Source organism: Engystomops pustulosus, chromosome 3 (assembly GCF_040894005.1).
Source record: "Engystomops pustulosus chromosome 3, aEngPut4.maternal, whole genome shotgun sequence".
NCBI lineage: Eukaryota > Metazoa > Chordata > Amphibia > Anura > Leptodactylidae > Engystomops > Engystomops pustulosus.
Window position 1 is genome coordinate 4,625,378 of NC_092413.1, and position 12,522 is coordinate 4,637,899.

Consider the following 12,522-nt stretch of genomic DNA (forward strand, 5'->3'; position numbering starts at 1 on the left):
CACAAGAGCTTACAATCTTTGAGGATGAGGGGGTGACACAAGAGCTTACAGTCTATGAGAATGAGGGGGGGACACAAGAGCTTACAGTCTATGAGGATGAGGGGGGACACAAGAGCTTACAGTCTATGAGGATGAGGAGGTGACACAAGAGCTTACAGTCTATGAGGATGAGGGGAGGACACAAGAGCTTACAGTCTATGAGGATGAGGGGGTGACACAAGAGCTTACAGTCTATGAGAATGAGGGGGTGACACAAGAGCTTACAGTCTATGAGGATGAGGGGGGGAAACAAGAGCTTACAGTCTATGAGGATGAGGGGGTGACACAAGAGCTTACAGTCTATGAGGATGAGGGGGTGACACAAGAGCTTACAGTCTATGAGGATGAGGGGTGACACAAGAGCTTACAGTCTATGAGGATGAGGGGGGGGGACACAAGAGCTTACAATCTTTGAGGATGAGGGGGTGACACAAGAGCTTACAGTCTATGAGAATGAGGGGGGGACACAAGAGCTTACAGTCTATGAGGATGAGGGGGGACACAAGAGCTTACAGTCTATGAGGATGAGGAGGTGACACAAGAGCTTACAGTCTATGAGGATGAGGGGAGGACACAAGAGCTTACAGTCTATGAGAATGAGGGGGTGACACAAGAGCTTACAGTCTATGAGGATGAGGAGGGACACAAGAGCTTACAGTCTATGAGGATGAGGGGGGACACAAGAGCTTACAGTCTATGAGGATGAGGGGCTGACACAAGAGCTTACAGTTTATGAGGATGAGGGGGGACACAAGAGCTTACAGTCTATGAGGATGAGGGGGTGACACAAGAGCTTACAGTCTATGGGTATGAGGGGGTGACACAAGAGCTTACAGTCTATGAGGATGAGGGGGGGGGGACACAAGAGCTTACAGTCTATGAGGATGAGGGGGTGACACAAGAGCTTACAGTCTATGAGGATGAGGTGGTGACACAAGAGCTTACAGTCTATGAGGATGAGGTGGTAACACAAGAGCTTACAGTCTATGAGGATGAGGGGGTGACACAAGAGCTTACAGTCTATGAGGATGAGGGGGGGACACAAGAGCTTATAGTCTATGAGGATGAGGGGGTGACACAAGAACTTACAGTCTATGAGGATGAGGGGGTGACACAAGAGCTTACAGTCTATGAGGATGAGGAGGTGACACAAGAGCTTACAGTCTATGAGGATGAGGGGGTGACACAAGAGCTTACAGTCTATGAGGATGAGGGGGTGACACAAGAGATTACAGTCTATGAGGATGAGGGGGTGACACAAGAGCTTACAGTCTATGAGGATGAGGGGGTGACACAAGAGATTACAGTCTATGAGGATGAGGGGGTGACACAAGAGCTTACAGTCTATGAGGATGAGGGGGTGACACAAGAGATTACAGTCTAGACAGGAGTTTAGCTGAAACATTGTGTAGAAATCCGTCAGGTTACATCACTTGTGCTGATGGATCAGAATATACAGAACACGGAGAGCTGTGACCCCCGACCCGAGGGATCGTCCCACTAATTACTGAAAACTCAGGACTCATAATGAAAGAACAACAAAGGAGAAAAAGAGACGCCAATCACTGAGACTCCTCCAGATAGGAGGACCCCACCAGGGAGGACAGGGGAAGTAGTACTGTGCACTGTATATATACAGGAGAAGTAGTACTGTGCACTGTATATATACAGGAGAAGTAGTACTGTGCACTGTATATATATACAGGAGAAGTAGTACTGTGCACTGTATATATACAGGAGAAGTAGTACTGTGCACTGTATATATACAGGAGAAGTAGTACTGTGCACTGTATATATACAGGAGAAGTAGTACTGTGCACTGTATATATACAGGAGAAGTAGTACTGTGCACTGTATATATACAGGAGAAGTAGTACTGTGCACTGTATATATACAGGAGAAGTAGTACTGTGCACTGTATATATACAGGAGAAGTAGTACTGTGCACTGTATATATATACAGGAGAAGTAGTACTGTGCACTGTATATATACAGGAGAAGTAGTACTGTGCACTGTATATATATACAGGAGAAGTAGTACTGTGCACTGTATATATACAGGAGAAGTAGTACTGTGCACTGTATATATACAGGAGAAGTAGTACTGTGCACTGTATATATACAGGAGAAGTAGTACTGTGCACTGTATATATACAGGAGAAGTAGTACTGTGCACTGTATATATACAGGAGAAGTAGTACTGTGCACTGTATATATACAGGAGAAGTAGTACTGTGCACTGTATATATACAGGAGAAGTAGTACTGTGCACTGTATATATACAGGAGAAGTAGTACTGTGCACTGTATATATACAGGAGAAGTAGTACTGTGCACTGCCCATATATACAGGAGAAGTAGTACTGTGCACTGTGTATATACAGGAGAAGTAGTACTGTGCACTGTATATATACAGGAGAAGTAGTACTGTGCACTGTATATATACAGGAGAAGTAGTACTGTGCACTGTATATATACAGGAGAAGTAGTACTGTGCACTGTATATATACAGGAGAAGTAGTACTGTGCACTGTATATATATATATATACAGGAGAAGTAGTACTGTGTACTGCCCATATATACAGGAGAAGTAGTACTGTGCACTGTATATATACAGGAGAAGTAGTACTGTGCACTGCCCATGTATACAGGAGAAGTAGTACTGTGTACTGCCCATATATACAGGAGAAGTAGTACTGTGCACTGTATATATACAGGAGAAGTAGTACTGTGCACTGTATATATACAGGAGAAGTAGTACTGTGCACTGTATATATACAGGAGAAGTAGTACTGTGTACTGCCCATATATACAGGAGAAGTAGTACTGTGCACTGTGTATATACAGGAGAAGTAGTACTGTGCACTGTATATATACAGGAGAAGTAGTACTGTGCACTGCCCATATATACAGGAGAAGTAGTACTGTGCACTGTGTATATATACAGGAGAAGTAGTACTGTGCACTGTATACATATACAGGAGAAGTAGTACTGTGCACTGTATATATACAGGAGAAGTAGTACTGTGCACTGTATATATACAGGAGAAGTAGTACTGTGCACTGTATATATACAGGAGAAGTAGTACTGTGCACTGTATATATACAGGAGAAGTAGTACTGTGCACTGTATATATACAGGAGAAGTAGTACTGTGCACTGTATATATACAGGAGAAGTAGTACTGTGCACTGTATATATATACAGGAGAAGTAGTACTGTGCACTGTATATATACAGGAGAAGTAGTACTGTGCACTGTATATATACAGGAGAAGTAGTACTGTGCACTATATATATACAGGAGAAGTAGTACTGTGCACTGTATATATATACAGGAGAAGTAGTACTGTGCACTGTATATATACACAGGAGAAGTAGTACTGTGCACTGTATATATACAGGAGAAGTAGTACTGTGCACTGTATATATACACAGGAGAAGTAGTACTGTGCACTGTATATGTACAGGAGAAGTAGTACTGTGCACTGTATATATATACAGGAGAAGTAGTACTGTGCACTGTATATATACACAGGAGAAGTAGTACTGTGCACTGTATATATACAGGAGAAGTAGTACTGTGTACTGCCCATATATACCGGAGAAGTAGTACTGTGCACTGTATATATACAGGAGAAGTAGTACTGTGCACTGTATATATATATATATACACGAGAAGTAGTACTGTGCACTGTATATATACAGGAGAAGTAGTACTGTGCACTGCCCATATATACAGGAGAAGTAGTACTGTGCACTGTATATATACAGGAGAAGTAGTACTGTGCACTGCCCATATATACAGGAGAAGTAGTACTGTGCACTGCCCATATATACAGGAGAAGTAGTACTGTGCACTGTATATATATACAGGAGAAGTAGTACTGTGCACTGTATATATACAGGAGAAGTAGTACTGTGCACTGTATAAATATACAGGAGAAGTAGTACTGTGCACTGCCCATATATACAGGAGAAGTAGTATTGTGCACTGTGTATATACAGGAGAAGTAGTACTGTGCACTGTATATATACAGGAGAAGTAGTACTGTGTACTGCCCATATATACCGGAGAAGTAGTACTGTGCACTGTATATATACAGGAGAAGTAGTACTGTGCACTGTATATATATATACACGAGAAGTAGTACTGTGCACTGTATATATACAGGAGAAGTAGTACTGTGCACTATATATATACAGGAGAAGTAGTACTGTGCACTGTATATATACAGGAGAAGTAGTACTGTGCACTGCCCATATATACAGGAGAAGTAGTACTGTGCACTGTATATATACAGGAGAAGTAGTACTGTGCACTGTATATATACAGGAGAAGTAGTACTGTGCACTGTATATATACAGGAGAAGTAGTACTGTGCACTGTATATATACAGGAGAAGTAGTACTGTGCACTATATATACAGGGGAAGTAGTACTGTGCACTGTATATATATACAGGAGAAGTAGTACTGTGCACTGTATATATATACAGGAGAAGTAGTACTGTGCACTGTGTATATACAGGAGAAGTAGTATTGTGCACTGTATATATATATACAGGAGAAGTAGTACTGTGCACTGTATATATATATACAGGAGAAGTAGTACTGTGCACTGTGTATATACAGGAGAAGTAGTACGGTGCACTGTATATATACAGGAGAAGTAGTACTGTGCACTGTATATATACAGGAGAAGTAGTACTGTGTACTGCCCATATATACAGGAGAAGTAGTACTGTGCACTGTGTATATACAGGAGAAGTAGTACTGTGCACTGTATATATACAGGAGAAGTAGTACTGTGCACTGTATATATACCGGAGAAGTAGTACTGTGCACTGTATATATATACAGGAGTAGTAGTACTGTGCACTGTATGTATATACAGGAGAAGTAGTACTGTGCACTGTATATATATACAGGAGAAGTAGTACTGTGCACTGTGTATATACAGGAGAAGTAGTATTGTGCACTGTATATATATATACAGGAGAAGTAGTACTGTGCACTGTATATATATATACAGGAGAAGTAGTACTGTGCACTGTGTATATACAGGAGAAGTAGTACTGTGCACTGTATATATATACAGGAGAAGTAGTACTGTGCACTGTATATATATACAGGAGAAGTAGTACTGTGCACTGTATATATATACAGGAGAAGTAGTACTGTGCACTGTATATATACAGGAGAAGTAGTACTGTGCACTGTATATATATACAGGAGAAGTAGTACTGTGCACTGTATATATACAGGAGAAGTAGTACGGTGCACTGTATATATACAGAAGTAGTACTGTGCACTGTATATATACAGGAGAAGTAGTACTGTGTACTGCCCATATATACAGGAGAAGTAGTACTGTGCACTGTGTATATACAGGAGAAGTAGTACTGTGCACTGTATATATATAGGAGAAGTAGTACTGTGTACTGCCCATATATACAGGAGAAGTAGTACTGTGCACTGTATATATATAGGAGAAGTAGTACTGTGTACTGCCCATATATACAGGAGAAGTAGTACTGTGCACTGTATATATACAGGAGAAGTAGTACTGTGTACTGCCCATATATACAGGAGAAGTAGTACTGTGCACTGTATATATACAGGAGAAGTAGTACTGTGCACTGCCCATATATACAGGAGAAGTAGTACTGTGCACTGTATATATACCGGAGAAGTAGTACTGTGCACTGTATATATATATACAGGAGAAGTAGTACTGTGCACTGTATATATACCAGAGAAGTAGTACTGTGCACTGTATATATATACAGGAGTAGTAGTACTGTGCACTGTATATATATACAGGAGAAGTAGTACTGTGCACTGTATATATATACAGGAGAAGTAGTACTGTGCACTGTATATATATATACAGGAGAAGTAGTACTGTGCACTGTACATATATACAGGAGAAGTAGTACTGTGCACTGTATATATACAGGAGAAGTAGTACTGTGCACTGTATATATACAGGAGAAGTAGTACTGTGCACTGTATATATATACAGGAGTAGTAGTACTGTGCACTGTATATATACATTACAGGAGAGGTAGTGTCTGTGCAGTTGTTAGGATCTCTGCTTGCAGTGTTTAGCTGTGTGATAGGATCTCCCGTTGCTGAGCTCGGCGCTGGTGTCAATCTCAGGCTGTGACCACCCGGCAGTAACCTACACAGAATCTTTTTACTCCCTCAACATTTACATTAAGAGCAGAGATATTTTTATGGGGGGATCCAGTCTGGGGGGCAGCACTTAGTACATGTGTATACGAGCAGTCACTCCGGACCCCCAGTATTTAGACTCCAGACGTCCCATCTGTTTATAATGAGCTGGAAACATCTTCAGGAGAAATATCTCCTCCATAGTGTAAGCTACAAGCAGGAGAAGAGGTTGTGGGGAGGCGCAGAGGAGGTCAGGAGGTCACTGGCAGGTGCTGAGACCGGGGCGAGAGGGCACCCCACATTCAAGTATCCCCCTTCCTTCCCCAATCACTCCACAAGGGGTAGGAACTGACCCAGGCGGGATCCCACCTTTCAGTTGTGGCAGCTTTCAGCTCCTTGCTCTTCTGTTCTCTATCTCATAGACCTCCAGCATGAGATCAAAGCTACTGTGGGGACCTGCAAGGATTGAGCATAACCTTCTGGAGGGACTATATTGGCTACTGTCATTGTGACTCTATCGGCTACTGTGGGGGCACTGTGACTCTATCGGCTACTGTGGGGGCACTGTGACTCTATCGGCTACTGTGGGGGCACTGTGACTCTATCGGCTACTGTGGGGGCACTGTGACTCTATCGGCTACTGTGGGGGCACTGTGACTCTATCGGCTACTGTGGGGGCACTGTGACTCTATCGGCTACTGTGGGGGCACTGTGACTCTATCGGCTACTGTGGGGGCACTGTGACTCTATCGGCTACTGTGGGGGCACTGTGACTCTATCGGCTACTGTGGGGGCACTATGACTCTATCGGCTACTGTGAGGGCACTGTGACTCTATTGGCTATTGTGGGGGCACTGTGACTCTATTGACTATTGTGGGGGCACTGTGACTCTATTGTCTACTGTGAGGGCACTGTGACTCTATTGGCTACTGTGAGGGCACTGTGACTCTATTGGCTATTGACTACTATTGGGCTCCTGTAACTACATTGGTTATTGTGGAGGCATTGTTACTATAATGGCTGCTGGGGGGGCACTGTGACTGTTGGCAACTGTGGGGGGACTGTGACTCTATTGACTCCTGTGTAAATGTTGACTGTTTTATGGCCCCTGTAACTACATTGGCTACTTTGGGAGAACTGTGACTACATTGACTTATGTAGGGGCACTATGACTCTATTGGCTCTTTAAATATGGACTACTGTAGGGCTTCTGCAACTAGATTGGCTACTGTGAGGGCACTGTGTCTCTATTGGTTACTGTGGAGCCTCTTTAAATATTGACTACTCCTGTATGTACACTGGCTATTGTGGGGGCTCTATGGCTATTTTGACTTATGTGTGGCCACTATGAGTATATTGGCTACTGTGGGGGCACTGTGACTCTTTTGGTTACTTTAAGGGCTCTGTAAATATTGATTATTCTAGGGCTTCTGTTGCTACATTGGCTACTGGAAGGACACTGTGACTATATTGGCTACTGTGGGGGCACTAGGACTGTATTGACTAATGTTTGGGCACCGTGACTCTATTGGCTACTGAAAGATCAATGTGACTCTATTGGCTACTGAAAGATCAATGTGACTCTATTGGCTACTGAACGATCAATGTGACTCTATTGGCTACTGAAGGGCTCCTGTGACTACATTGGCTACTGTGGGGGCACTCTGACTCTATTGGCTACTGTAAGATCAATGTCACTCTATTGGCTACGGTGGGGCTCTGTAAATATTGGCTACTGTAGGGCTCCTGTAACTACATTGGCTACTGTGGGGCACTGACTTTATTGGCTACTGTAGGGCTCCTGTAACTACATTGGCTACTGTGGGGCACTGTGACTATATAGGCTATTTGTGAGCAGAACATTATCAGGTTTGTGTTATGAGGTTGCTATAATTTTTGTGTTGCTATATCTGCAGAGACAAGTAATGGCTGGAAGAAGCTGACATGGCAGCCAGGGTGAAGAAGAAAAGGATAAATTCCCTAATCAGACGTCATCATCTGTTACAAATTTAGAAGTGCTGGTGTTACCCATGAGCTCACAATTCTGCAGCATCTCCTGTGCTTCTGGTTCTTGTCCTGTATCTAAGTAGTAATCTTGGTGTTGGTTCTGTATCTATAATAATTCTATGTAGTAATATTGGTTCTGGTACCATATCTATTTAGTAAGTTTGGTTCTGGTCCTATATCTAGGTAGTTTTCTTGGTTCTCATCCTTTAGCTATGTAGTATTCATGGTTCTGGTCCTATAACTAGGTACAGGCAATCCCCGGGTTATATATAAGATCGGTTCTGTAGGTTTGTTCTTAAGTTGAATTTGTATGTAAGTTGGAACTGTATACTTTATAATTGTAACCCCAGCCAAATTTTTTTTGGTCTCTGTGACAATTGGATTTTAAAAATGTTGGATTGTCATAAGAACCAGGAGTAACACTAAATCTTCATTACAGACGCCTGTGATATCTGTTACAGCTGATTATTGTAGCCTAAGGCTAAAGTACAACAAATTACCAACATCCAGAGGTCCGTTTGTAACTAGGGGTTGTCTGTAAGTCAGGTGTTCTTAAGTAGGGGACCGCCTGTAGTTATCTTGGCTTTGGTATCATATCTATGTAGTAATCTTGGTTCTGGTACCATATCTATTTAGTAAGTTTGGTTCTGCTCCTCTATCTAGGTAGTTGTCTTGGTTCTCATCCTTTAGCTATATAGTATTCATGGTTCTGGTCCTATAACTAGTTAGTTATCTTTGCTTTGGTATCATATCTATTTAGTAAGCTTGGTTCTGGTGCCATATCTATGTAGTATTCTTGGTTCTTGTCCTGTAGCTATGTAGTATTCTTGGTTCTGTGTCTATGTAGTAATCTTAGTTCTGGTGCTGTGTCTTTGTAGTATCCTTGGTTCTGGTGCTGTGTCTATGTAGTAAGCTTGGTTCTGGTGCTGTGTCTTTGTAGTATCCTTGGTTCTGGTGCTGTGTCTATGTAGTAAGCTTGGTTCTGGTGCTGTCCCCATGTAAAACATTCAGTTATGTAATAATCAATAAATGTCAGTACTGCTCTATAATGTCCTACATGATCTTGCTGATGCTCCTGTGTCATGGAGGAGAGACACAGGTAAGGACAGGAAACTTCTATCTCACCCCAAGTGCTTTATTCCTATCAGTACAGGTCAGTACTGCTCTATAATGCCCTATATGATCCTGCTGATACTTCTGTATGGGAGACATTATAGCATCTAGTCTCCAGCTCAGGGAGAACTGAGAATTAGGGGGAAACTGCTAAACCTTGCAGGACACAAGTCATACACTGCCCCTGGGGTCCAATGAGATGGGGGGTCCCTGAGCCCCTGCTACCAGTACTAGGCCACTATCAGTACAGGAGAGCACTCCTCTCCTGAAATACTCTGTGCTGCTGGGAGCCAGACTCTTCTATGTAAGCATATCCTCCTCTCCTGAAATACTCTGTGCTGCTGGGAGCCAGACTCTTCTATGTAAGCATATCCTCCTCTCCTGAAATACTCTGTGCTGCTGGGAGCCAGACTCTTCTATGTAAGCATATCCTCCTCTCCTGAAATACTCTGTGCTGCTGGGAGACTCTTCTATGTAAGCATATCCTCCTCTCCTGAAATACTCTGTGCTGCGGGGAGCCAGACTCTTCTATGTAAGCATATCCTCCTCTCCTGAAATACTCTGTGCTGCTGGGAGCCAGACTCTTCTATGTAAGCATATCCTCCTCTCCTGAAATACTCTGTGCTGCTGGGAGACTCTTCTATGTAAGCATATCCTCCTCTCCTGAAATACTCTGTGCTGCTGGGAGCCAGACTCTTCTATGTAAGCATATCCTCCTCTCCTGAAATACTCTGTGCTGCTGGGAGCCAGACTCTTCTATGTAAGCATATACTCCTCTCCTGAAATACTCTGTGCTGCGGGGAGCCAGACTCTTCTATGTAAGCATATCCTCCTCTCCTGAAATACTCTGTGCTGCTGAGAGCCAGACTCTTCTATGTAAGCATATCCTCCTCTCCTGAAATACTCTGTGCTGCTGGGAGCCAGACTCTTCTATGTAAGCATATCCTCCTCTCCTGAAATACTCTGTGCTGCGGGGAGCCAGACTCTTCTATGTAAGCATATCCTCCTCTCCTGAAATACTCTGTGCTGCTGGGAGCCAGACTCTTCTATGTAAGCATATCCTCCTCTCCTGAAATACTCTGTGCTGCTGAGAGCCAGACTCTTCTATGTAAGCATATCCTCCTCTCCTGAAATACTCTGTGCTGCTGGGAGCCAGACTCTTCTATGTAAGCATATCCTCCTCTCCTGAAATACTCTGTGCTGCTGAGAGCCAGACTCTTCTATGTAAGCATATCCTCCTCTCCTGAAATACTCTGTGCTGCTGGGAGCCAGACTCTTCTATGTAAGCATATCCTCCTCTCCTGAAATACTCTGTGCTGCTGGGAGCTAGACTCTTCTATGTAAGCATATCCTCCTCTCCTGAAATACTCTGTGCTGCTGGGAGCCAGACTCTTCTATGTAAGCATATCCTCCTCTCCTGAAATACTCTGTGCTGCGGGGAGCCAGACTCTTCTATGTAAGCATATCCTCCTCTCCTGAAATACTCTGTGCTGCTGGGAGCCAGACTCTTCTATGTAAGCATATCCTCCTCTCCTGAAATACTCTGTGCTGCTGGGAGTTAGACTCTTCTATGTAAGCATATCCTCCTCTCCTGAAATACTCTGTGCTGCTGTGAGGCAGACTCTTCTATGTAAGCATATCCTCCTCTCCTGAAATACTCTGTGCTGCTGGGAGCCAGACTCTTCTATGTAAGCATATCCTCCTCTCCTGAAATACTCTGTGCTGCTGGGAGCCAGACTCTTCTATGTAAGCATATCCTCCTCTCCTGAAATACTCTGTGCTGCTGGGAGCCAGACTCTTCTATGTAAGCATATCCTCCTCTCCTGAAATACTCTGTGCTGCTGAGAGCCAGACTCTTCTATGTAAGCATATCCTCCTCTCCTGAAATACTCTGTGCTGCTGGGAGCCAGACTCTTCTATGTAAGCATATCCTCCTCTCCTGAAATACTCTGTGCTGCGGGGAGCTAGACTCTTCTATGTAAGCATATCCTCCTCTCCTGAAATACTCTGTGCTGCTGGGAGCCAGACTCTTCTATGTAAGCATATCCTCCTCTCCTGAAATACTCTGTGCTGCTGGGAGCCAGACTCTTCTATGTAAGCATATCCTCCTCTCCTGAAATACTCTGTGCTGCTGAGAGCCAGACTCTTCTATGTAAGCATATCCTCCTCTCCTGAAATACTCTGTGCTGCTGGGAGCCAGACTCTTCTATGTAAGCATATCCTCCTCTCCTGAAATACTCTGTGCTGCTGAGAGCCAGACTCTTCTATGTAAGCATATTCTCCTCTCCTGAAATACTCTGTGCTGCTGAGAGCCAGACTCTTCTATGTAAGCATATCCTCCTCTCCTGAAATACTCTGTGCTGCTGGGAGCCAGACTCTTCTATGTAAGCATATCCTCCTCTCCTGAAATACTCTGTGCTGCTGAGAGCCAGACTCTTCTATGTAAGCATATCCTCCTCTCCTGAAATACTCTGTGCTGCTGGGAGCCAGACTCTTCTATGTAAGCATATCCTCCTCTCCTGAAATACTCTGTGCTGCTGGGAGCCAGACTCTTCTATGTAAGCATATCCTCCTCTCCTGAAATACTCTGTGCTGCTGGGAGCCAGACTCTTCTATGTAAGCATACCCTCCTCTCCTGAAATACTCTGTGCTGCTGGGAGCCAGACTCTTCTATGTAAGCATATCCTCCTCTCCTGAAATACTCTGTGCTTCTGGGAGCCAGACTCTTCTATGTAAGCATATCCTCCTCTCCTGAAATACTCTGTGCTGCGGGGAGCCAGACTCTTCTATGTAAGCATATCCTCCTCTCCTGAAATACTCTGTGCTGCTGGGAGCCAGACTCTTCTATGTAAGCATATCCTCCTCTCCTGAAATACTCTGTGCTGCTGGGAGCCAGACTCTTCTATGTAAGCATATCCTCCTCTCCTGAAATACTCTGTGCTGCGGGGAGCTAGACTCTTCTATGTAAGCATACCCTCCTCTCCTGAAATACTCTGTGCTGCTGGGAGCCAGACTCTTCTATGTAAGCATATCCTCCTCTCCTGAAATACTCTGTGCTGCTGGGAGCCAGACTCTTCTATGTAAGCATATCCTCCTCTCCTGAAATACTCTGTGCTGCTGGGAGACTCTTCTATGTAAGCATATCCTCCTCTCCTGAAATACTCTGTGCTGCTGGGAGACTCTT